The sequence below is a fragment of the Pseudophryne corroboree genome, chromosome 1 (assembly GCF_028390025.1).
Source record: "Pseudophryne corroboree isolate aPseCor3 chromosome 1, aPseCor3.hap2, whole genome shotgun sequence".
NCBI classification, from domain to species: Eukaryota; Metazoa; Chordata; class Amphibia; order Anura; family Myobatrachidae; genus Pseudophryne; species Pseudophryne corroboree.
This window is the reverse complement of record NC_086444.1, coordinates 983,019,169-983,046,615: the sequence shown is the minus strand read 5'-3', so window position 1 is coordinate 983,046,615 and position 27,447 is coordinate 983,019,169. Positions and strand designations below refer to the sequence as shown.

The 27,447-nt window shown below is 43.1% G+C and overlaps 1 protein-coding gene and 1 pseudogene across 5 annotated transcripts in view; one reads left to right on the top strand and one right to left on the bottom strand.

The window, feature by feature from the left end:
• The window catches only part of FHIP1A (FHF complex subunit HOOK interacting protein 1A), a 662,899-nt gene that overhangs the window by 92,081 nt on the left and 543,371 nt on the right, over positions 1 to 27,447 (top strand). For 2 of the 5 annotated variants that reach the window (XM_063920559.1, XM_063920562.1), the window contains one exon: positions 6,255 to 6,420. The exons of the other annotated variants lie outside the window; for them this stretch is intronic. The gene's annotated coding sequence lies outside the window, so the exon portion shown is untranslated. The remainder of the gene's footprint in view (positions 1 to 6,254; positions 6,421 to 27,447) is intronic. 5 annotated transcript variants of the gene reach the window in all.
• On the bottom strand, positions 21,791 to 21,909 carry LOC134944876 (5S ribosomal RNA; annotated as a pseudogene).

The window sequence follows — 27,447 nt, the reverse complement described above, 5'->3', positions numbered from 1 at the left end:
CTAAGAAAGCACCGTATTATCAAATGCAGTCCTTTCGTTCCCAGAAAGGCAAGAGAGTCAGGGGCGCATCCTTTCTTGCCAGAGGCAAGGGTAGAGGTAAGAAGCTGCACCATGCAGCCAGTTCCTAGGAACAAAAGTCCTCCCCTGCTTCCACTAAGTCCACCGCATGACGTTGGGGCTCCACAGGCGGAGCCAGGTGCGGTGGGGGCGCGTCTCCGAAACTTCAGCAGCCAGTGGGTTCGCTCACAGGTGGATCTCTGGGCTATACAAATTGTATCTCAGGGATACAAGCTGGAATTCGTTACCTCAAATCAGCCTTGCCAGCTTCCCCCATGGAAAGGGAGGTAGTGCTGGCGGCAATTCACAAGCTGTACCTCCAGCAAGTGATTGTCAGGGTCCCCCTCCTTCAACAGGGAGGGGGTTACTATTCCACAATGTTTGTGGTACCGAAACCGGACGGTTCGGTGAGACCCATTCTGAATTTAAAATCCTTGAACACTTATATAAAGAAATTCAAGTTCAAAATGGAATCGCTCAGAGCGGTTATTGCAAGCCTGGAAGAGGGGGATTTTATGGTGTCGCTGGACATCAAAGATGCTTACTTGCATGTCCCCATTTATCCACCTCACCAGGAGTACCTCAGATTTGTGGTACAGGACTGTCATTACCAATTCCAGACGTTGCCGTTTGGCCTGTCCACGGCACCGAGAATATTTACCAAGGTAATGGCCGAAATGATGATACTCCTTCGGCAGAAGGGAGTTATAATTATCCTGTACTTGGACAATCTCCTCATAAAGGCGAGGTCCAGGGAGCAGTTGTTGATCAGCGTAGCACTCTCTCAGGAAGTGTTGCAACAGCACGGCTGGATTCTGAATGTTCCAAAGTCGCAGCTGATTCCTACAACGCGTCTGCTTTTCCTGGGTATGATTCTGGACACAGAACAGAAGAAGGTGTTTCTCCCGGTGGAGAAGGCCCAGGAATTAGCATCTCTGGTCAGGGACCTCCTGAAACCAAAACAGGTATCGGTGCATCACTGCACGCGAGTCCTGGGAAAGATGGTGGCTTCATATGAAGCCATTCCCTTCGGCAGGTTCCATGCGAGGATCTTTCAGTGGGATCTGTTGGACAAGTGGTCCGGATCGCATCTTCAGATGCATCGGCTGATCACCCTGTCCCCAAGGGCCAGGGTGTCTCTTCTGTGGTGGCTGCAGAGTGCTCACCTTCTCGAGGGCCGCAGGTTCGGCATACAGGACTGGGTCCTGGTGACCACGGATGCAAGCCTCCGAGGGTGGGGGGCAGTCACTCAGGGAAGAAACTTCCAAGGGCTGTGGTCAAGTCTCGAGACTTCTCTACACATAAATATACTGGAACTAAGGGCCATTTACAACGCCCTGAGTCAAGCAGAGCCCCTGCTTCGAAACCGGCCAGTGCTGATTCAGTCAGACAACATCACGGCGGTCGCCCATGTAAACCGCCAGGGCGGCACAAGAAGCAGGATGGCAATGGCGGAAGCCACAAAGATTCTTCGATGGGCGGAGAATCACGTGCAAGCACTGTCAGCAGTGTTCATTCCGGGAGTGGACAACTGGGAAGCAGACTTCCTCAGCAGACACAACCTCCACCCGGGAGAGTGGGGACTTCATCAAGAAGTCTTCCAACTGATTGCAAACCGATGGGAACTGCCACGGGTGGACATGATGGCGTCCCGCCACAACAAAAAGCTAAAAAAATATTGCGCCAGGTCAAGGGACCCTCAGGCGATAGCTGTGGACGCCCTAGTGACACCGTGGGTGTACCAGTCGGTATATGTGTTTCCTCCTCTTCCTCTCATACCCAAGGTACTGAGAATAGTAAGAAAGAGAGGAATAAGAACAATACTCATTGTTCCGGATTGGCCAAGAATGACTTGGTACCCGGAACTGCAAGAAATGCGCACAGAGGACCCATGGCCTCTGCCTCTCAGACAGGACCTGCTGCAACAAGGGCCCTGTCTGTTCCAAGACTTACCGCGGCTGCGTTTGACGGCATGGCGGTTGAACACTGGATCCTAGCGGAAAAAGGCATTCCGAATGAAGTGATTCCTACGCTGATAAAGGCTAGGAAAGACGTGACAGCAAAAAGAACTGGCTTCACTGCCTGAGGTTCAGACGTTTGTTAAGGGAGTGCTGCATATTCAGCCCCCTTTTGTGCCACCAGTGGCACCCTGGGATCTTAACGTTGTGTTGGATTTCCTGAAATCCCACTGGTTTGAGCCACTTAGGACCGTGGAACTAAAGTATCTCACGTGGAAAGTGGTCATGCTGTTGGCCTTAGCTTCGGCTAGGCGTGTCGGAATTGGCGGCTTTGTCATGTAAAAGCCCATATCTGATCTTCCATATGGACAGGGCAGAATTGAGGACTCCCCAATTTCTCCCAAAGGTGGTATCATCGTTTCATTTGAACCAACCTATCGTGGTGCCTGTGGCTACTCGGGACTTGGAGGACTCCAAGTTACTGGACGTAGTCCGGGCTTTGAAAATATATGTTTCCAGAACGGCTGGAGTCAGGAAGACTGACTCGCTGTTTATCCTGCATGCACCCAACAAGCTGGGTGCTCCTGCTTCAAAGCAAACTATTGCGCGCTGGATCTGTAGCACGATTCAGCTAGCTCATTCTGCGGCTGGATTGCCACATCCAAAATCAGTAAAAGCCCATTCCACAAGGAAGGTGGGCTCTTCTTGGGCGGCTGCCCGAGGGGTCTCGGCTTTACAGCTTTGCCGAGCAGCTACTTGGTCGGGTTCAAACACATTTGCAAAGTTCTACAAGTTTGATACCCTGGCTGAGGAGGACCTTGTGTTTGCTCATTCGGTGCTGCAGAGTCATCCGCACTCTCCCGCCCGTTTGGGAGCTTTGGTATAATCCCCATGGTCGTTACGGAGTTCCCAGCATCCACTAGGACGTCAGAGAAAATAAGAATTTACTCACCGGTAATTCTATTTCTCGTAGTCCGTAGTGGATGCTGGGCGCCCGTCCCAAGTGCGGACTTTCTGCAATACGTGTATATAGTTATTGCTTAAATAAGGGTTATTGTTATGAGCCATCTGTTGAGTGAGGCTCAGTTGTTGTTCATACTGTTAACTGGGTAAGGTTATCAAAAGTTGTACGGTGTGATTGGTGTGGCTGGTATGAGTCTTACCCTGGATTCCAAAAATCCTTTCCTTGTAATGTCAGCTCTTCCGGGCACAGTTTCCCTAACTGAGGTCTGGAGGAGGGGCATAGAGGGAGGAGCCAGTGCACACCAGATAGTACCTAATCTTTTCTTTAGAGTGCCCAGTCTCCTGCGGAGCCCGTCTATTCCCCATGGTCCTTACGGAGTTCCCAGCATCCACTACGGACTACGAGAAATAGAATTACCGGTGAGTAAATTCTTATTTTAGTTTCTATATGTAAGGACGTTTTTGCAGTTTGATTTTTTTAGGGGCATGCTTATCAAAAAGTTTTTGTGGGATATCCCCCCGAAAACTCCAGTTTTCTGGAGCTAATGTTACCTCAAATACTAAGGATCCCATGAATATATGTAAGGGGACTGCAACATATATCAGAGAGATCTGCTGCAGTTCCACATGTTTGATCACAAAAGCAGATTTCTATGGGGGCTGATAATATGCCAAATTTACCAAGGTCTGGAATGTGACCTTGTAGCTAATGCCATCTTCAGTGTAGGCTAAGGGTTACAAGTACTGTAGCAAATGTTTCAATGGCAGTGTCTGCTCATACATGTGTGGTCTGATGATCCCCTTTTCCTTGAAGTGATTATTCATACAGCCTGGCGATTCAAGACCCAATAATTAATACATTTCCCCTTAGGATAAACATAGGAAACTGGTCTTGCCACACATAGGGTCTATTCAATTGATGTTGGACCCTTTCTGACGGAAAGGATCCGACATTTCAGTATACAATTTGCGGCCAAATCCGACAGGTTTTGGCCGTTTCCGACAATGCCAATCAGGCTTTTTTAAAGTTGGACTGACATTGTCAGAAACGGGGCTAAAACTTGTTGGATTTGGCCGCTAATCCGACAAAACACGTGGATCCACGGCTAATCCGCTGATCCACGTTTTTTCCGACAAGTCACAATTTCTGACTTGTCGAATAAACGGCAGTTTAATTGAACAGGTCGAATCTGGATTCGGCCTTAAAATGTCGGAAGCTGACGTTTTTACGACAAGTTTTGAATTCCGACTTGAATTGAATAGACACCATGGTAGTAAAGAGATGTCAAGATGGGTAAAAACATGAATAGATATAGTGCATTTATATCTATATGTTCCAAATAAGCCGAGAAATGATAGCTGAGCAGTATTGCCTTTCATTAAGAACAGTTTCTTATGGACAGCAAGCAAAAATTGGCTATGAATTTGTGGCACATCCCAGCATTCCCTGCTCAGTTTTGCTATCAGGGCACGCTAAGACTGTGGCAGGGTGTGCTGGGATCTGCAGTCCAGCAGCAGATGGAGAGCCGCTTATTGCTCACCCTGCTTTACTGACATACCCACTCTTGTTAGCTGGAGCCCAGGCTGCAAAGGAAAATCTGTGATGTACATGGGCGAGGGATGTTGGGGAGACGAAAAGCATTTTGTTTCCCTCAGCACCCTGAATGATACCAGTAACCAGATTTAAATCCTATAAAATATTAGAATTAAATTCTTAGTTACATATATTTGCGCAAAGGTATGAATAAGCCCCCAAGCCGCCTCAAGGCCTCTCTGTATATTGGGGTCCCTAGCGCTATATCTACTGTAGGTGCAGGGTGCGGCACACCAAAAATCAGTATAAGACAGAAAGCCCAGGGCAGCATACCAGTGAAAAACTATAGTGTTAATAAATTAGTGTTAGGAAGCCAAAGCTATACACAGAAAGTGATACAAAAATAATGAGATGTAATTAAAATAAAGAAATAGTGTTAGTGAAGAAATTAGTAAGTGATAAGTGTTAATAGAATGTAAAGGTATGCCACACTAGAGCAATCCAGGGGCACCGCACCCCACACCTCCATTACTCCAATCTGGGTCTATGATTAACCAGCAAAGAGCCACATGTAACAGGACATGGCAGCAGCTCCGCTGGCCAGGATTTCTGTGCCTTGTGCCGGCCTCTTATGGTGGTGTGTGAAGGCCACATGGTACCTGCTGTGTGGTGTTTGGGTCTGGATTCTGTTGAGTGCAGCGCAGGTGAGTCTGTTCCCAGGGTAAGGGTGGCTTGGTGAAGGGATACATTGCTTTGGGATGATGTGGGGGAGTCATTGGGGAGAGACAGACTGTGGGGTGTATGGAAGGAAGGAGAAAGGGAGACATAGACTGTGGTGTGTGTGGGTGAGGAAGGAGAGATATACACATTGATATATTTTTATTAACCGTTCCTTATATAGCGCTGCAAATTCCGTTGCACTTTTAGAATCTGAAGGGGCCCCATAGATATCACTGTATGGGGCCCCGAGATTCTGTTGCCGGCCCTGAATGCAGTAACTCTGTGTTTCCACTGAGAATGAAGTACTGTTGTATGATATGTCTAGAATATATATTTGTACAGTACGGTCAAATACAAGTTCCTTTCACCATCATTCATAAAGGAGTACACTATGGGGGTAATTCCAAGTTGATCGCAGCAGGATTTTTTTTTAGCAATTGGGCAAAACCATGTGCACTGCAGGGGAGGCAGATATAACATGTGCAGAAAGAGTTAGATTTGGGTGGGTTATTTTGTTTCTGTGCAGGGTAAATACTGGCTGCTTTATTTTTACACTGCAAATTAGATTGCAGATTGAACACACCCCACCCAAATCTAACTCTCTCTGCACATGTTATATCTGCCTCCCCTGCAGTGCACATGGTTTTGCCCAATTGCTAACAAAAATCCTGCTGCGATCAACTTGGAATTACCCCCTATGTCTAAGTTTCTAAGTCCTCTTTTAAAATTCCCCATCTATAGCTCTTTTCCCATGAGTTTTGTAATGCAATTCGGTGTTGTACAGAGTACACACAGACCTAAAGATGTATTGGGCAAGTGCAATAATTGGTCCTTACAAAACACACCTGAAATTAAATTACTTATCCATTCCTTTTATATAAGTTTACAGCCTTATTTTTCTGCCTTCACAGCTGCCACCCACTTGTGATAAAAGAACACTGCTAGTGTATTAAGATAAATCAATGAAAAATACTCTGTAACGTCATTTTTAAGCTGCTTTATCATAATCCCTATCTTTTTAGCCAAACACAGAAAAAGTGTACAGATAAAGCAACTTGATTACATTCTACAGCCTGACCTTCATTCTGTGTTCAATTAAACCCGGGTTGTCTTCTCTGCGTCACACATGTTAAAATGCTGATTGATTATGTCAGATAAACAGTGATGTCCTCCGTCTAGCTTCTGATTGTGAGTAAGATGAATAATTACTAAAATCTCTGTGCAGTTCTGTCTAGCTGTGTTATTGTTATGCATAACCGTTTGCTTTTGCGTAGATTTTGATGCACAAACAAAATATAGTTACTTAATTTTATTATATTTGTAGAAATATTTTTATAATGTATCCAGAATATGTAGTTTATATGACTTATCTGATAATCTTTTTTAGTTGGATTCCTGCCATGTAATTCCATCTTGACAAATGCACGTTATTTGCAAAAGGATGGGTTTAGCGCCAGTGCATTATAATTAAATGCAATGTAGCCCGTAAAGCATTATTTGACAAATAGGAGTGAAATAGGGTAAGAGGCTATTTTCTGTAATAATGTTAAAGCAGTATGAAGAACAATGTTTATTTAATAACTGCATTCAAAAGAATAGTTTAATAAGCTTTTAGATGTGGTTTATTAATTTTTATTTAATAGCCATAAAATAATTTGTCATACACTATGCAGGATATACTGTATGGTGGACCTGCCCATATTCCGTATTACAGTTGGGAACAAACGCTGTAATAAATGAGACAGGGTATTAACAGACAGATAAAGAGATAATAGAGCATTGCTCGCAAGCTTACAATTTATAGGACAATAGGAGTTTGATACATTAGATGGTTCATCCAGATTGCAAGGGGAAAAGGGCTTAATAGGTTATATGACTCACAGTAATGTCGTCCTGGGGATCAGAGGCTTGTTTCATTATAAAGATAAATTGCGTGTACGTTTTGTGTGAACTGTGTAGATAGTTGGTATTTACAGAGACTAGTCTAGGAAGGGTAAGAGGGAGGTTTAGGAATTATTTGACTTTCCTGAATATTTGTGATTTTTTAAAGATCGTAGGATAGAGGAATGTTTTGGTGTGCGAGCACAAGGGTTTAGGGGAAGCCCCCGGTGGGCCCCACTGTCTGAGGGCCCACCCCCTCCTCTAGGTTTCAGGTTCCAGACTGCGCATTTCAATTATACATATGTTACAACATACTGCACAGGACTATGGTGTATTTTCTGCAGTGCATTGCTGTTATTAATCTGGTACATTATCATGCATGCGCTAGTTGTATTTACTTTATATTTATCAAGGGGACAAGACCATGAATTCTCTAATGGTTAGCCAATCCTCTATGATGGCTGGCTATACCCCTAAGTATGGGCCCCTACCATTGCATTCTGCCAGTGGACCCTTAATGCCCCAGTCCGGCACTGTGTGCGAGAAAGAGCATTCCACAGAGTGCTGCAGTCTGATCGGGAAGGTTTGTTGATGGCATTGTACAGACGTGTACTCACACACCTATCCTTTTTGCACCATATGGTGCGAGACTCCAGACGTGATTCCCATTCTGTGGATTTTTTCCTAAATATTTATATTTCCTCAATTTTGAGTCTTACTTTGTTTATACTGTACTAGGTACTTAGGATTAGTATGTTTCTAGCAAAGTAATTGTTGTAAATTCACAAATTATGGATAACAACGCATAGCTTGGGCTTAATAAGTATCCCACACCTTGTTTGTCTCACTATGGGGTCAATTCTATTCAGCGACAGTTGAATAGTGCCGGGAATTAGCTCTCAACGCTATTCAATTCAGCTCCAGTTAAGTCGGCGATGGCCCGTTGTCGCCGACTAAACAGGTTGAATTGTCGGGAGAACGGGCATTCTCCGACTTAACTCCTCGGCGCAAGGCTGATTCCCGACAGAATCAGCCTCGCGCCGGCCGCCCAGCAGCACTTTTGTCGGGTTTCTTCTGTCATCCCCCTGGGATGAGAGAAGAATTCCCGACAATTGAGGGTCACTCGTCGCTGTATTGAATAGCGCCGGGAGCAAACTCCTGGCGCTATTCAACTGTCAGTGAATTGAATCGACCCCTATGTGTACTCATAGGGGTCAATTGAGTTACATGGGGGGGTTGAAACAACATAGAAACGCTGGCAATGGCAGCTGAACTGATGGGCCAATCTCGTCCTAGATGTACTGATTTTTGTACACTACCCTACGGGGCTGCAAACAAAAATCAGCGAGTCCAGGGCTACTGTAAAGTGTGCACTTACTCGTGGGGGTGGGTTAATTAGGGGTCTATTCAATTAATTAGGGGTCTATTCAATGCATGTCGGATCCTCTCCGACGGAGAGGATCCGACAGTGCAGTACTCAATTTGCGGGCAAATCCGACTGGTTTTGCCTGTTTTCGACAATGCCAATCCGACTTTTTTTAAAGTCAGATTGACATTGTCGAAAATGGGACTAAAACCTGTTGGATTTGGCCGCAAATTCGACAAAACACGTTGATCTGCGACTAACCTGCCGATCCATGTGTTTTCTGACAAGTCGGAATTGCCATTCAATAAGTTGAATCATGATTCGGCCTAATAAAGACAGAAACTGCCGTCTTACCGACAAGATGGCAGTTCTGACTTCAGTTGAATAGACCCCTTAATGTTATTTTAGATGGAATGAACAAGCACTTCCAATGCTTAATTTAAACACAAAATGACAGGTAGTGGAAAAAAGATGGAAACTATTAGGTAAATATTGGACTTCCAAAAGAGGATTCAGGTGTTAATTGAGCAAATAACCCTGCATGGTTAGGGGCATGTATCATTGTGCCGGATACCTATAATTATGGCTAGCATGCCTGCAAGATTAATCCAGAATGACTGTGTAAGAGGAATGATTATTGAGGCATCTTTGTCAGAGATTCAGTGACCATGACAACTGAAGTTGCTAATATTTCATGAGCAGTAGTGTCTAAGGTGATGTTGGGTTAGAACTCCTAAGGAACCAGCAAAGAGCAGATTCATATCCCGGTGCATTCATTTGCAGGGAAATTTACTGTAAATTTCAATCTGTGGTGCAAATTGCCAGTTCAATAAAAACTGGTCCGAATGCAGTGTATAAACCACTTATAACACCTGATTATGCACCTGTGAGTAGTGGAGGATGATGATGATGATGATGATGATGGACCATCATTTCTATATTCTCATCAAATGGACATTATTATTCTTTATAACATATTTATAGTGCTGAATGCTTCATAGAAGATTGCAGTTAGAGGTAAATGTTAATAAGACAAGACAGGGTATTGGTGTGCAGACAAAGCAGTAATAGCAGAACAGTAAAAAAGGCAAGCTGTACAGGAGGGGTTGTACTTGTACAAGTATTCAGTAGGACTGCTGGATGGATTTTAAATGCAGCGTGTTTGTATGATCTCTGCAATGTCCATGCTAAGCACTTCTATATACTTTCCGGGTATTCTTTATAGGGTTAAATCATGAACCCTATTAAGCTGACTGCTGATGCTTCATTCACCAAGCCGTACAGAAAACTGAGGCTGGTTGTATGTTTATACCTTAGTCTTCATTTATAAGATGAACAAGGGACCTGTGAAAAGTTATTCACTCATATAAAAAAAGCATCACAATCATATTTTCATTTATCATAGTATTTGTAAACCAATATTAAAAATTCAGTTACTTCTACTATTATTATAAGTGAGAAACGATCTATGATACTCGTTTATGCCAGAAAAAAACCTATTGGCTTTAATGCTGCCCCTGGAACCACTAGAAGTTATGAAAGATGCATGTGCCTTTTTGATTTCTGCCTTTGGCAGCAGAACGGATAGATATTCAGATGACAGACATTGTGGCCCAGCCCAGCATAAATCAGGTCTGACTAATAGAAAAAAAACAACAACTGTGAGAACAGGTAGAAGAATGTATTACAAAGCTACAGATTATCTGAAATAGGACCCATGCAATTTCTAACAAGGGTAACAAATACTAAAGTATATTTCAGTTTTCAAGCAGTGGATATGAGCCCCCTGCCATGTTTTTTTACATTCTCTATTTTGTTTTATAACTTAATGAAATAATGATTCCCTGTAATTTTACAGATGCAATGTTCAGGCAAAAATTTTAAAACATAGAACTAAAATAATGCAGCTTGGTGAAATACTGTAAGCATACTCGTATTTATAGTTTCAACAGTCCAAAGCAAGCTGGTACATGTGGTTCTACAACACATGGTGTCTATTGCCAACACACTGCTTTGAGGCATACCATAAAGCAATATTAAACTGATTAAATTGAATTAAAATTATACAATACCAGTAAAATTGATAAGGGGGCTATTTAATTCAATAGTGGTAAAATATTCCCGCTGCTAAGTGTCCGGGAGCTTTTCAATTACTTCCTGATGGACACTTTTTACCACGATAATGCCCGGGGTTAGCCGCGTTATGTTGCATCTGCAGGGCTAAGTGCAGGTCACGACTAGCCCAGAAGCTACACTTATCACAGATTTCTGGAGGGTGAAAACACAGATCCAAAATAAGTGCTGCCACAGGGCTGGTCACAGGAAGTAATTGAATAGCTCCTGGACACTTAGCCAGTGAGCTACATTCCCACATTATTAATTGAATCACCCCGTAAGGGACTTTTGTAATAACCTGGTGTAAGTGCAATGATGTGCTGTAATAACCCATAGCAACCAGTCAGATGTTGGCTTTTAGCAGTATAATACAATTATACCAATGAAAGCTGACACCTGAGTTGTTGCTGTGGGTTATAGCATGCATGTTATATTTGTACCATTTTACTAAATAAACCCTGCAGTATGACTTTACACTTTTTTATCGGAGGTTATGTTATGTGTTTCCCTGGCTGAATAAAATAAATTATGTGGCGTTGCATTGCTACAGTAACAGTAAAGCAGGTGCTACTGGGGAGAAATGAAATGCAGAGGCTTCTGTCTGCACAACATTGCTTTGGCAAACATATAGATGATACAGCTGTCTGAGGTCTGATTAGACATGGCAATAACTTGCCAATTCAGCAGTCAACACCACCTTATTATACAACCTAGATTGCCATGTAGCTGGAGCCTGCTGTTTCTGTAATCAGTTCATAACATTCTTATCATACACAGATTTCGACAACTATCATTGCCCTGTCTCCTGTTCCAGATATATGTCGACATAAATAAGAAAAGAAAAAAAGTGCTGCTTATTAATAGCATAGCAGGTGACTTGGATACATGCTCTTCATTGCATTTATTTTTCAAGCCATTTATACCCCTTTCACACTGCCAATGCCGGATCCCACCCGGGAATTTGAAACGGGTCCTTCCCGGGTGGGAGTCGACATTGGCTGCTGCTGCAGGCTTACCAGACCCGGCAATATGCTGGCCGGGTTGCCATAGCAGCGTGGGGGCGGATCCGGGGGCGGAGGTGGAGGCGGTGCTGGGAGATGAGATCATCTCCGTGCCGCCTCTCCCTGCTGTAGTAAACGGGTCCCTGAACACCTCGACCCGGGAGCCCGTTTACGCAGCCACTGACCCGGTATTCAACCAGGGTATAACACTGCTTTATTCCCGGGTTGACTTGCCGGGTCGGGTGACCGTGGATTTCGGCTATGCTCCTTTCACACCGCACGTTGACTCGTGTCGATCCGGCAATATGCCGGGTCAATACCGGGTTATTTGTGCGGTGTGAAAGGGGTATAACATTGATTACTTTCTGATGTGCAAGAAACGTCTTCAGATTGAAACATTGAAGTTTAGTCAGAACTCATCATTGGAATTGGCATACAGCATCAGTTCATCAACCTGTGAAAACTCCAAACAGTAGTTTCATTGTACAGACATTTTTGGGTATTAAAGAGAAGCATCCTTCCCACTGACAGGGGCTCTATATCTTGCATGTATCATTCCATCCTGACTCTGCAATCCTCACAAATTAACTTGGGAATCCAGCCTAGGCTTCCCACTGGTACCCGAGATCTGGGTCATATCAAAGAAGCCGTTTCCAGTTGGTCCATAACAGTCTTACAATCTATAGGGAAATTGGTGTTGATACAGAAAGATAAGTGCAAGGCACTGCATTTTGGTCCAGCCAGATTGCAGAGGTTATTGGTTGGCTGTATGATCCTGTAACACAGCAATGTTGGGTCAGTGGGAAGAAAGAAAATATATAAACTTATGTGTGGACTTTATGTCATTTTGTAAGATAGGTTATGTGGGTGGTTCGGGAATTTGCTATGCTTTCTTGACGAGGTGAGTTTTCATGGAACACTTAAAGGTTTGGAGACAAGAGGGAAGTCTTATTGTGTGGGGAGGGCATGCCATAGAGTGGGTGCAGGTCATAAAAAGTCCTGTAATCGTGATTGAAAGCAGGTAATGAGTGTGGATAAGAGATCCAGATCTTTCGCAGAGCGGAGATGTCAAGGTGGGAGATATTTCATATTGAATTTGGCAGAATCAAATGCAGGTAACCATGGAGGGACTGACAGAGCAGATCAGCAGACGGTGAACATTTAGCGAGGAAGATAAGCCTCGCAGCTGCATTCAAAATGGTTTGTAGTGTTGAAATTCTGTTGTTGGGAAGAACAGAAAGGAGACTATTGCAATTATCAATGTTGATTAATGAGTGCATGAGTTTTTGCAGTGTAAGATATGGGCTTATTTATCCCATATGTGTTTTTTAGGCGTGTGTAACAGTACTTGGAAGCAGATTGAGTGTGGGGAATAAATGACAGTTCAGGGTTGGCAATGACACCTAAGCACCGAGGATGAGGGGTAGGGTTGATTGTTAACAATAATAGAGATATCAGATTGTTAACTACTATTTGCCAGTGTAAATATTTTACATTTTGTTTTGGAAAGATTAAGTTTGAGGTGGTGAAATGACATCAAAGATAAAATGCCAGAAAGACATTCAGTAATACCCCTTTCAGACTGACAGTAGCCGGGTCGCACCCGGGAATGTGTACACGGGTGCTTCCCAGGAGCAACCCGGCTTGAGACCCCTTCAGACTTGCGGCCCGACTCGGCATATTGCCGGGTTGGTGACGTCACTGCTGACGCTACTGGAGGCGGTGCTTGGAGATAATCATCTTCAAGCACCGCCTCCTCCAATGCAGAGAACGGGTGCCGGGTCGCCTTGACCCGGCTTACCCGTTCACACTGCACCGCATCCCGGGTCGATTCCGGATTCAACCCAGGTCGAGACCTAGGATGAAATGCCGGGACGCTCGACCCGGGATATTCTTTCAGGACCCTTTCACACTGAGCAAATTCCCGGGTTGATGCGTGTTCATGTGCACTAACCCGGGAAATATTTGTCAGTGTGAAAGGGGTATAACACGGATCAACACAGATGGTGACAAATCAAGAGAGTATAGGCAGTATCATCCGCATACAGATGATACTGAAATCCAAAAGAGCATGCCAAGAGACGTGGTATAGTGAGAGAAAAGCAGAGGGCCTAAGACTGAGCCTTGCAGTACTCAAACTGATAGAGGGAGTGAAGAGGACGTGGATTCAGAGTAGAGAACACTAAAAGAGCAATTTCATATGTAGGATAAGACTGTGTCCAGAAGAACTAGGGATTGTGGTGCTTATATGAGAAGAAAGTGGTCTACATTATGAAATGTAGCAGAAAGATCCAGAAGAATAAGAAGGGAGTAATAGTCTTTAGATTTGGAAAGAAAGTGTGTGAGGCAGATGTAGGCAAACTTCTCAGGTAGTTTGGAGAGGTATGGGAGCTAACAGATGGGGCAGTAATTTGAGAGAGTATTAGGGTCAGAATTCTTTTTTTTTTTTTCCAGTAAAGGAGTAATCACTGCATGCTGACATAATAATGGAAAGATACCAGTAGCGAGAGAGATATTATACATTTCAGTTAAGGTTGAGAGTAGCCCAGAAGTCAGAGCTTTACTGATTTGTGATGGTATAGGATCAATTGAAGCAGAAGTAGAGTAGGAAGATAAGAGTGTAGATATGATACTTCATCTTGTTTGTAGGATGAAATAAAGAGAAGGCACCAGAGGGTTCTGGGAAGGAATTGATCAAGTTGCTGGCTAAGGAAAAGCATACAATTCCCATTGGATCTTATCAATCTTGTCCTTGAAATGGAAGCAAGATCTTGGGCACTGATAGTAGCCAGTAGTTGAGTGTGGGAGGGGCAAGAAGCGATTTCAATGTATTAAAAAGTTGCTTGGAGTTAGAATTTTGAACTGAGATGAGTGATTCTAAATGTGTTTGTTTGGTAGTGTCCAAAACCTTACAATATGAGTGGTAGATGGTCTTATATGTGAGGAATTCACTCGATAATTACAACAACATTCTACTTTTTTGTAAGTGACTTGTTTCTTTAGAATACTATGGTTGACATTTGAATCTACATAGAGTGTGATGGGTAGTTGGAGCCACTTCATCGAGGGCTATTTCTAGAGTTTGGTTAAATGTGTGAGGTGGGTGTAGGCAAGTCTCTCAAGTAGCTTGGAGGGGCATGGGAGCTGAGAGCTTCAGCAATATCAGGAGAAATAAACATATACATTGGTGAGAGCAGTTGTTGCAGAAAGGTGGAAACTATCCACAAATATCTCTATTATGTCCTTATTTTTTGACCTACCCACCACATTGATTAACTTACTACTGTGCACTTCAGTTCATGAACTTAGCCAACAAACTGATCCTTCACATCTCTTGTGCTGTGATATACCAAATAGCACACAGTTGGAAACAACCTGATGTACTAATATATGAAGAGATAGTGAACCACATTTGGTTCATTTCCAAATGGAATACATAACCAACCTTCAGAACAACATTCTGGACGAATATTACACCATATGCGATCCATGGTATTCAAAGTATAAGATTTCCACCCCTCAAATGCACTGTGTATTCGGATAGTCCCTTGTTTGACTCTGGCTCTGTGGATGGTAAACCATACAGGTACTTACCTACTCTCACGGAAGATACAGGAGACTCCTGATTTTTTGGGGTAGTCCCCTGCACCGCAGGAAAAGTAAGTGGATATCCTGCATTGCGACCGCTTCCTAGTGAAGCTGTTGGATGATATAATTACGGGAATTGCGGTGCCGTATAGAGGGGCAGTGCCAAATGTTGCAAATAGTGTCATTTTAGCCCCTCAAATGGAACTGCGAATTGCTGCATATTGCTGTGTTCTGGGCAGGGCCTAATGACGCAAGAGCCCGGCTCCACCCCCAAAGTGACCAGCAGCGTCTCCTATCTGGGAGAAAGTCGGCAAGTATGAGTTAAATACTTTGATTGTTAAATAAAGAGATCAAGAACAAAACAAAAAATCCTATAAGGTGCAGACCAGGGTTTATCAAACTGGTTCCTCAAGGCACCCTAACAGTCCAGGCTTTAAGGCTATCCATACTTGTGCACGGACGGTGTAATCAAACTGACTGAGGTATTAAGTCACCTGTGCTTAAGGATGGAGGCCCGAGTTTGGGAACTACTGGTGTATACTAATGTATGAGATTAGCTACTATTACAAGGCCAAAACAAATTGTTAGCAGGTGTACAAATGTACACAGGTGCAAACATTTTAACACTTTCTATGAGCACTTTGCTCCTAAGCAGTTGCCTCTATCACAAGCCTGTATAAGGTTGTAAGCTTCTTAGAACGTTCTAGAAGTTGTAACACAATCAGGTGCAAAATCAGTATTAATGAGAGATCTTGAGATTCAATGGTAGATTTCCAAAAACTTCTATAAAGGAAAAGCAATCTGATTCTAGTTATTACTTATTTTTGCTATGGCAACACCTTAACGTTTCATGGAGATTGTAATGTCTATCTAAAGTTATGGTAAATCACCCCTGACTTTCCCTTCCACGATTTCCCTCTTAGTTTCCCCCCGTTATTATGTAATTGTTTGATTACACCCATTTACTGGGGAGGGCTAACACATATATTTCCTTTAGTAGTTAAATATGCAATAAAAAATTTAAATGCTGACATTTCTAAAAAAAAGTTTTATATTTTATTTATAACTTGTTTAATTTCAATTTGTGTAAGTAATCTAACTGCTTTAACACACTGCAAATCTCGCCCAGTAAGAGCTTTTGACGTACATTACAGTTTGGACACAGCATTGCAAAATTTATTTGGAAAACTCATTATCTTTAATATTTATTGTTTATCTTGTCTGCAAAGTTGTGTTAGCAGGTAAGCTTGTATGCAGTGTCTTATTTGTAATAAATAGTACAGTGCATACAAGCTACCAGTGGGATAACATAGATTATTACACAAACACGGACAGTTACATTCGCCTGTCTGTTTATATTTGCTCAGAAGAAGCAGAGCTAAGAAATTAAAATTCAGTGTAGTATCATGAAGTATTTACTTGTAAACACTGATGCAAATGTCACTAGGAGCCAGGGGTAATATTTGCACTCACCAGATGTATACGCTCTCAAGGTCTGTTATGCAGAAGTCCCAAGTGCTCTGTTAATGCATACTAAAGCCAGGCACTTTGCATTTAGATCACTGGAGTGAAATACAAGGAAGAGAAACAGTATATTTAATCTACCTTCAGGAACTTCTTGATAAGATTTTTCTTCAATTATATATTTTTATTTGTTTTAAATCAGTTTCATGGACCCACATTTTAATCATGAACATTCAACACTCTAAACTTTCTATGGTCACTTTGCTGATGACCAGGGGCATCTAAGCACTTAATATACTGATTTGTTTAGGTGAACCGTGATATATTCCAATTCTTAATGCAGTATTTTACATTCTTTTGTTAGGATACATTTTCTTGGTTTTGGAAATACTTTAATTAAATTGTAGCCTCTAACAGTGGCGGAACTAGCGAGCGTGGGCCCACCAGGTGCAACAAAATGCTTTGCCCCTCCCCCCCCATCATCCCATCCAAGTCCACCCCCCCTCATCCCATCCAAGTCCACCCTCCCCCCCAACTCTAAATTAGAGATCCTTTGCATGCTCCTATATATATATATATATATATATACACTCGGATTGGCACTCACCCTTCCCCGTATATGAAGCTCCGGTGCCCTCTGAGTATGACCACCGCAGCCGGGTTATCCGGGGAACCCCTAGTTGCAATGACCACAACAGGAGCTGTTTAATGTACAGTCTGTGTACTGGAGGTTACCAGGGAAATAACGGTATCCAACGGCGCAATGCCGGATCACATGACCAGCTCTCTTAAGTCATGATGCACACGCAAGCTGGGGCGGAAGCAAGAGCTTCTCCCAGATTTTGCTGTACCTCCCGCCGGCGCGACTTCACCTATAAAGCTATTACACTATGCACTTTTCTTCACTTCTTGTTTGCTCACCTTGACAAAGGGGTGTTAGCGCCCCAAAATGTTGGATTATTTTTGTTTGACACAATGGATTAAACACATCACTTGTTAAACTACCCATGTGTCAGTTTCCGAGTGCCGCTGCATGCTAGGAAGTGCTGTCTATATATGCAGTGGGGCAAAAAAGTATTTGGACAGCCACTGATTGTGCAAGTTGACCCACTTAAAAAGATGAGAGAGGTCTGTAATTTCCATCATAGGTACACTTCAACTGAGAGACAGAATCTGAAAAAAAAAAAAGGAAATCATATTGTATGATTTTTAAACAATTTAATTGTATATTCTTGTGGAAAATAAATATTTGGACACCTACCAAGCAGCAAGATTTCTGGCTCTCACAGACCTGTTACTTCTTCTTTGAGAAGCTCTTCTATCCTCCACTCGTTACCTGTATTAATGGCACCTGTTTGAACTGGTTATCTGTATAAAAGACACCTGTCCACACCCTCAAACAGTCAGACTGCTACCTCTCCACCATGGCCAAGACCAGAGAGCTGTCTAAGGACACCAGGGACAAAATTGTAGAGCTGCACAAGGCTGGGATGAGCTACTCGACAATAGGCAAGCAGCTTGGTGAGAAGAGATCAACTGTTGGCGCAATTATAAAAAAATGGAAGAAATAGAAGATCACTGACAATCTCCCTCGACCTGGGGCTCCATGCAAGATCTCACCTCGTGGGGTATTAATGATCTTGAGAACGGTAAGGAATCAGCCCAGAACTACACGGGGGGCCCTGGTCAATGACCTCAAGAGAGCTGGGACCACAGTTAGTAACACACTACGTCGTCATGGATTGAAATCCTGCAGCGCTCGAAAGGTCCCTCTGCTTAAGTCAGCACATGTCCAGGCCCGTCTAAAGTTTGCCAGTGACCATCTGGATGATCCAGAGGAGGAGTGGGAGAATGTAATGTGGTCAGATAAGAGCAAAATCGAACTTTTTGGTATAAACTCCACTCGCCGTGTTTGGAGGGAGAATAATGATGAATGGCATCCCAAGAAGACCATACCCACTGTGAAGCATGGGGGTGGAAACATCATGGTTTGGGGCTGCTTTTCTGCAAAGGGACAGGACGACTGATCCGTATTAAGGAGAGGATGAATGGGGCTATGTATCGTGAGATTTTGGGCAAAAACCTCCTTTCCTCAGTAAGAATATTGAAGATGATGGAATGTGGCTGGGTCTTCCAACATGACAATCACCCCAAACACACCAACCGGGCAACTAAGGAGTGGCTCTGTAAGAAACATTTCAAGCACTTGGAGTGGCCTAGCCAGTCTCCAGACCGCAACCCAATAGAAAATCTGTGGAGGGAGTTGAAAGTCTGTGTTGCCCGGTGACAGCCCCAAAACATGACAGATCTAGAGAAGATCTGCATGGAAGAGTGGGCCAAAATACCTGCTACAGTGTGTGCAAACCTGGTCAAGAACTACAGGAAACGTTTGACCTCTGTAATTGCCAACCGAGGTTATATTACAAAGTATTGAGTTAAACTTTTTGATTGTCCAAATATTTATTTTCCGCAAGAATATACTAATATAAATTGTTTAAAAATCATACAATGTGATTTCCTGTGTTTTTTTTATTTTTTTTATCAGGCTCTGTCTCTCAAAATTGAAGTGTACCTATGATGGAAACTACAGACCTCTCATCTTTTTAAGTGGGTCAACTTGCACAATCGGTGGGTGTCCAAATACTTTTTTGCCCCACTGTAATATATATATATATATATATATATATATACACACACACACACACACACACACACACAGTGATGCAAGTAGAAAAAATGTGTTAGTTGTACTGTGCATGGCAAAAAATGGGTGTGGCCACATGCCACATTGGGCGTGGCCTGTGAAAATGGGGTCGTTATATAGATATGACCCAAATAGTGCAGTGCCAGGTACACATATGCCCGCACAGTGCCAGATACACACATGCCCCCACAGTGCTAGATACTCATATGCCCCCACAGTGCCAGATATGCCCCCACGGTGCTAGATATGCCCCCACAGTGCCAGATACACATCTGTCCTCGCAGTGCCAGATATGCCCCCACATTGCCAGATACACATGCCCCCACAGTGCTAGATATGCCCCCACAGTGCCAGATACACATATTACCCCACGGTGCCAGATATGCCCTCATAGTGCCAGATATGCACCCCACAGTGCCAAATACATATGCCCCCACAGTGCTAGATATGCCCCCACTGTGCCAGATACACATATTCCCCGACGTTGCAAGATATGCCCCCACATTGCCAGATACACATGCCCCCACGGTGCCAGATATGCCCCCACAGTGCTAGATATGCCCCCACAGTGCCAGTTTAGATATTTTTACCTGCACGTTGCCAGGGGTTTCATGCGCGTTGCCAGGGGTTTTACATGTTGTGTCATGTTTTTTCCCAGGGGTTTTATGCTCTGGGATCCATGCTTGTTTCCACGGGGAATGCTCATTGTCTAGGGAATGCTCGTTGCCTAGGGGTAGCTAGGGATGGCCACTGGCCATCGAATTTATCAATCGATGGTGACCATTGATGGATAACCCACCTTGCATTTGCTGGTGGGAACTAGCCCGCCAGCAGTATAATCCTCTCCCCTTCCCTCCTCCCTCCTTCCCTGTACTCCGCTCGGCTGGCGGAGTTTTCCGGAATGACGCGATCGCGTCATCCACTGGGCCGGCCGAGCGGAGTAAGGAGGAGAAGGGAGGGAGGGGGAGAGGGGGAGCACTGGCATGCCTGGAAAATTTCTGGGGTTGCCAGTCTGCACAGTGCAGCTGACCCTGGAAATTTTCCGGGCATGCCACTGAAGAGGTTAAATGCCGCTGGCGGTGGGCCCCAGCGCAAGGCACTGCTTGCACTGGCGTTAGTTCCGCCACTGGCCTCTAAAGAGTCAGGGACTGATGTGAATGGCCAAATGTTCTCTGTAAAGCGCTGTGGAATATGTGTGCACTATATAAATAACTGGTAATAAATTAGTAATAACTATCGCTAAAAAGAGTGAGAAAGACTTCAGACATAGAAAGTTAGAGAGATTCTTTTGTTCCTTTTATTTTTTACAAGTTGAAGTTAGGGCTTCCAGTTCCACGGCGCATAGGTGTTCCAAAAGCTGGGTCACAGCTGCGCTGATGACTCAAAGCCGGAGAAGCGCTAAGACCAATCTAACCACTTCCAGCCAGTATCCCTGGGCAGGTGAGTGTCACTCAGCTGCTCTGGTGACATTTTCTAAGTAGTTGGTGCAACAGCAGAGTTTCTATCACTGCGATAAGTGGTGACAGAATCATTTTTGCTGTAGCTGCATAAAAGGAAAGAGCCCTGTTAGAGAGACATACACATTTAAATGTTCTTTTACTGAGACATTGCATTATGATATCTGTTGCGCATGTTACTGGGGATTAATCTTCATCTTATTTTACCACCCCCAGCACTTTTCTAAGTTGCTTTAGGACAATGTAAAATGTTGGCAAAGAAAAGGGCTGCTATGTCAGGTCATTGCAAGCCGGCCTCAAGTTCAGTCAAACAGATAACACTTTCTCTGACCTCACCGTTAGCTGGGAGACTGCAGCACAAACATGATATTGAAATGTCTAATATAGCACTTGCTGTGCATAGTTCTGCCCTGGCCCCTGACTAACAAATGTAGACAAACTGTATTTGTTCTGGAGGGAGGAGCCGGTATTACTAGCAATGACGTATCTATAATAGGTACAGTCATGGTGCACATGGGCCCCTGGGTCCAGGAAGGGCCCACACCACACACCTTGCATCCATATAATTATAACAAAAGGGAGAGAAGAAGACTCTTTTGTGGGTGCACTCTTGTATGTTTAAGAGGTCTCAGAAGAGACAATAAGTAAAGATTATAAGTGAATTTTTAAATATAACTTTTATTAACAATAATTGATAAAATAGTAGAGTTTACTGTCAAAAATTGGAGGTAGGGGTGGGGGGAAGGGTGGGGGGGAGTTGGGGAAAAGAAAGGGGGGAACACAGAACGAATTAATTACAGTGTAAATACTGAATATTGTTCTGGAATGCCTGGGTGCGATAATAACAGCTGGAGACCCTGAAAATTGAAGCGTTTTTATTCTCTCATGAGCGATGATGAGGAGACAGATGGGATGATTAAAGATGGAATGAGCAAGATGAATCTGCTGTCAGTGTTAGACGCTGAGCAAAACCGTCCAGGAATTTCTACTAAACTGAGTATTCCTCGAGAGTCTCCCACTCGAGTACTGACCCAGCCCTACACTGCTTAGCTTCCAAGATCGGAAGGATTCGGGCGTTACCAGTGTGGTATGATAGTAGAAAAAATATTTGATATCGAGGGCTCGAGAATCACTGATGAGAGTTCACGAAAATGGAGAAATAAGAGAAAAGAAAAGACAAGAGAATGGGTGGAGGAGGAAAATAGGGGATCTGCTGCCACCGTTAGACCGGGATAATTACCCCTGAATCAGTGGTGAGAGTCCTGAAGATAGTATAAAGTGAGGAAAACGAAACGATACTGATAGGTAAAAATTTTTTTTTTTTTTTTTTTTTTGAGATTGGTTGATAGACAATGGGCTGCTTGATTGCAGGATGCTGATAGTACCTATGATAAAGGTACTAGGTGTGATAAAAAGCAATTTGTACACAATTAGCAGTCAAATAAATTGATTAGACCCATACATCACCATCAATTTGCTACTATCAGATTATTACAATTATACCAAAATGGTATCAGGTGGAAAAAGAAGGAGAAAATGAACAACAATTTCTTATTTGTGTTCCGCTGTATGCAGAGCTGCAGAAATACTATATAATATGATTGCAAGATGCTGATAGTACCTATGATAAAGGTACTTGGTGTGATAAAGAGCAATTGTACACAATTAGCAGATAATTAAATTGATTGGAACCATGCATCACCATCAATTTGATGCTGACAGATTATTGCACATTGTACCAAAATGGTATCAGGTGAAAAGAGAAAGAGATAATGAACAACAGTTGATTATACAGAGCTGCAGCAATGCTATATAATACGCAGTATAGAGGATAGTGATAAATTGCTCAGCCAAATGATTAGATCAATATTAATGACTGAAAATAAAGGTTTTAAACAGTATCCTATGTGGTATTAAGCCGCTAAATGCCGACTATCTGTAAAAACGGGTACTTGCAAAAAACAGCTTGATGAATGCTATTATCAAATATAAATATGCAAAAAGATGCTGATATTGAGCAGATATTACCCGGAATTGTATGGAACGATCAGTCACTAATATGAGCAGGATACTTTCTGAGTACGGAATGTCCGTGTCAAAGTCCAGGCAAATTGAAGATGCAGGATACACTGGTTCCCAGGAGCTGAGCAGTTCGTTTATAGCCGCACTGCCGATCAAAGTACCTGATGTATTGTGGAGACGTGGTCAGGTTGGCTGAGGAGAAGAGAGACACAATGTTCCTGGTCCCATCGCGGCAGTATCTAGCGGCGGCGGGTTGATGCAGCGGCTGCTGGGGAAAGAGCGGCTCGTGGTTCAGGATGTCCGGAATCAGCTGTCACACCCAGGCAGTGGGGGTAGGGAACGGAAAACTAGTTTCACCCGTTCACCGGGCTTGATCACTTCCTGTTCCCAGAGGGGATAGTGCAGGCTTTATCTTGCAAGGGAGCTGGTCGTTGTCCAATCAAAAGGGAGGCGTGTCCTGTGTTTGTAAATTGCTGCACAGGTGGAACGGTTGTTCTGTTTAGTATTGGTTCCCTATTATGCTTGCAATTAGTGGCCCATTGCACAAAAGGAAAAAACAGAGAATATGTGTGAGAAATATACAAGGTTATTAGATAAAAAATGAGCATCTTGCTTATTATATAAGTGGACATAGTGAAAAAATGGAAATAAAAATAAAAATAAATAAAAATAAAATGGGGAAAATTAGCAAAAAAGAATAAATGAATGAAAATAATAATAAAATTGAAGCTTTCACAAATTGTTTATGAAATATTTAGATGATAAGAATAGATTAAATTTAAGTATAATAAATGATAATTGCTGGAAAAATATGTTAGGACAGCATATCTTGTCTGGAGTTATAAACAAACACGTTGTAAACATTGCATGAGGATATTCATAAATATGTTAATTTGGATTAATAATGCAAGTGACGTCGATGGAAGTGGTGGGAATGATTGTGAGAAAGGATGGTATGGAAAGGATGGGGAGTGAGGTGGAAAGGAATGGGGGTGATGGAGTGGGGGGGGGGAAAGGCGGGGGAGAGAAGGGGAAGGGGGGAGGGGGTTTAAGATTGTGGGGTGTTGGGGTGTTGTGGTTTGCAGTGTGGTGGGAATGTGTGTGTGGTGTCGAAGGTGATGATCCTGTGTGGGCGAGAAGTATAATGATATGGTGAGATGAGGAAGGGGGGTAGAGATGTGGGGGATAGGAGTGGGTTGACAATGGGAGTGCTGTGTGGAAACGTGTTAGTAGGTTGTGAAATATGTCGGAATTTGCTGGGTCACTGTAATGGGATGGATGTGAGGTGCATGTGAATGGACTGCGGATGTGATGGTGCCGAGTATGTGGTGGAGGTGGGCGTGAAAGTGCTGATGAAAGAAGGGTGAATGTGATGTGTTATGAATAGGGGTGTACTGGATGTGAGTGTACTGAGGGGTGTAAGGGAAGGAAGCGAGGACACTTGATGGGTGCTATATAGAAAGTAGGTTACAGAAATGCACTGTAATTGATGTATTCATTCATACCCAATGGTTTGAGACAACCTAACCTGAAAGTCCATTCACTTTCCTTCTTAATAAGTTCTTTGCTTAAGTCACCACCGCGTATGCCTAGATGGACCCTATCTAGGCCAAAGGCGCGCATATCACTTGGTGAGTCATGATGTGCAGCATGGTAGTGTCTGGCTACTGATGTTAGTTTTTTGCCTTTTTGAAGATCTGACGATGAGTTGCGAATGGAGCCCATATGTTCTAAAATCCTAGTTTTGAATTTTCTAGTCGTCATGCCTACATATCGTTGATTGCAAGGACAGGTTAGACAATAGACTACTCCTTGTGTGTCGCAGTTGAAGAAGTGTTGTATGGAAATATCCTTGCCATGTCTGTCCTTGACACAGTCAGTTATCTGTATCTGTGGGCAAGCCTTACATTGCCCACATGGAAAGGATCCCTTAGGGAGTTTGGATTTGGTCATTTCACGTGAAAAATGGCTCTGAACCAACGTGTCTTTGATGTTCTTAGATCTCCTCCAACTGATTTGTAAAGTGGGATCCAATAAAGGTGATAACTCTGGATCCAGATGTAGGACAGGTAGATGTTTCTGAATGGCCTTTTTTAGTAGACGCCATTCGGGACAGAAGGTCCCTACAAATCGAATCTTGGTGTCAGCCTTTTGTTCTTGGAGTTTGTCCTGGAAGATCAGGGATTCCCTGTTGGTTTTTGAAATAGATTGTTGAGCTCTCTTCAGAGAGCGTTTACTGTATCCCCGAGCTTGTAACCTGGTCATAAGTTCTCTGCTTTTCTGTTTGAACACCTTCTCCTCTGTGCAGTTGCGTCTAAGACGAAGAAATTCCCCTTTTGGGATGTTTTCAATAGTAGGTGGGAAATGTGAGCTTGTTTGGTGCAATATACTGTTTGTGGCTGTATCCTTACGAAAGAGTTCTGTAGCCAAAGTCCCACTTGTTGTCTTGTAGATATTCAAGTCCAAAAAAGATATCTTGTCTCTGCTGATTGAGTGAGTGAGAAAAATGTTCAAATCGTTTACATTGAGGATGTTAATGAAGTCCAACAGGAGTTTCTCATCTCCTTCCCAGATCACAAAGATATCATCAATATATCTCAGCCAATTGATGATATGTTTTGTGTAGATATGATTATCATCGTTGAAGACTATTGTTTGTTCCCACCAGCCGAGGAACAGGTTGGCGTATGTGGGTGCACAGACTGCACCCATTGCTGTTCCCCGAATTTGCTGAAAAAATTGGTCACCAAAGGTGAAATAATTTTTATTGAGAACAAAACTCAACATTTCACATAGGAAATCATGAAATACATTTTTTTCTTCCATATCCAGGAAGAATTTGGTGGCTTGTATTCCTTGTGAGTGTGAAATACTGCTATACAGGGCTTCCACATCTAAGGTGACTAGGATACAGTTCTCATTTAGACATATGTCATGTATTTTCCTTAGGAGATCAGAAGTGTCCTTAAGGTAGGAGGGTAATGTCATGACATGGTCTCTGAGATGTAAATCCAGAAATTTGCTTGGGGTTTCCAAGAGTCCCCCATTCCCTGACACTATGGGTGTCAGGGAATGGGGGACTCTTGGAAACCCCAAGCAAATTTCTGGATTTACATCTCAGAGACCATGTCATGACATTACCCTCCTACCTTAAGGACACTTCTGATCTCCTAAGGAAAATACATGACATATGTCTAAATGAGAACTGTATCCTAGTCACCTTAGATGTGGAAGCCCTGTATAGCAGTATTTCACACTCACAAGGAATACAAGCCACCAAATTCTTCCTGGATATGGAAGAAAAAAATGTATTTCATGATTTCCTATGTGAAATGTTGAGTTTTGTTCTCAATAAAAATTATTTCACCTTTGGTGACCAATTTTTTCAGCAAATTCGGGGAACAGCAATGGGTGCAGCCTGTGCACCCACATACGCCAACCTGTTCCTCGGCTGGTGGGAACAAACAATAGTCTTCAACGATGATAATCATATCTACACAAAACATATCATCAATTGGCTGAGATATATTGATGATATCTTTGTGATCTGGGAAGGAGATGAGAAACTCCTGTTGGACTTCATTAACATCCTCAATGTAAACGATTTGAACATTTTTCTCACTCACTCAATCAGCAGAGACAAGATATCTTTTTTGGACTTGAATATCTACAAGACAACAAGTGGGACTTTGGCTACAGAACTCTTTCGTAAGGATACAGCCACAAACAGTATATTGCACCAAACAAGCTCACATTTCCCACCTACTATTGAAAACATCCCAAAAGGGGAATTTCTTCGTCTTAGACGCAACTGCACAGAGGAGAAGGTGTTCAAACAGAAAAGCAGAGAACTTATGACCAGGTTACAAGCTCGGGGATACAGTAAACGCTCTCTGAAGAGAGCTCAACAATCTATTTCAAAAACCAACAGGGAATCCCTGATCTTCCAGGACAAACTCCAAGAACAAAAGGCTGACACCAAGATTCGATTTGTAGGGACCTTCTGTCCCGAATGGCGTCTACTAAAAAAAGGCCATTCAGAAACATCTACCTGTCCTACATCTGGATCCAGAGTTATCACCTTTATTGGATCCCACTTTACAAATCAGTTGGAGGAGATCTAAGAACATCAAAGACACGTTGGTTCAGAGCCATTTTTCACGTGAAATGACCAAATCCAAACTCCCTAAGGGATCCTTTCCATGTGGGCAATGTAAGGCTTGCCCACAGATACAGATAACTGACTGTGTCAAGGACAGACATGGCAAGGATATTTCCATACAACACTTCTTCAACTGCGACACACAAGGAGTAGTCTATTGTCTAACCTGTCCTTGCAATCAACGATATGTAGGCATGACGACTAGAAAATTCAAAACTAGGATTTTAGAACATATGGGCTCCATTCGCAACTCATCGTCAGATCTTCAAAAAGGCAAAAAACTAACATCAGTAGCCAGACACTACCATGCTGCACATCATGACTCACCAAGTGATATGCGCGCCTTTGGCCTAGATAGGGTCCATCTAGGCATACGCGGTGGTTACTTAAGCAAAGAACTTATTAAGAAGGAAAGTGAATGGACTTTCAGGTTAGGTTGTCTCAAACCATTGGGT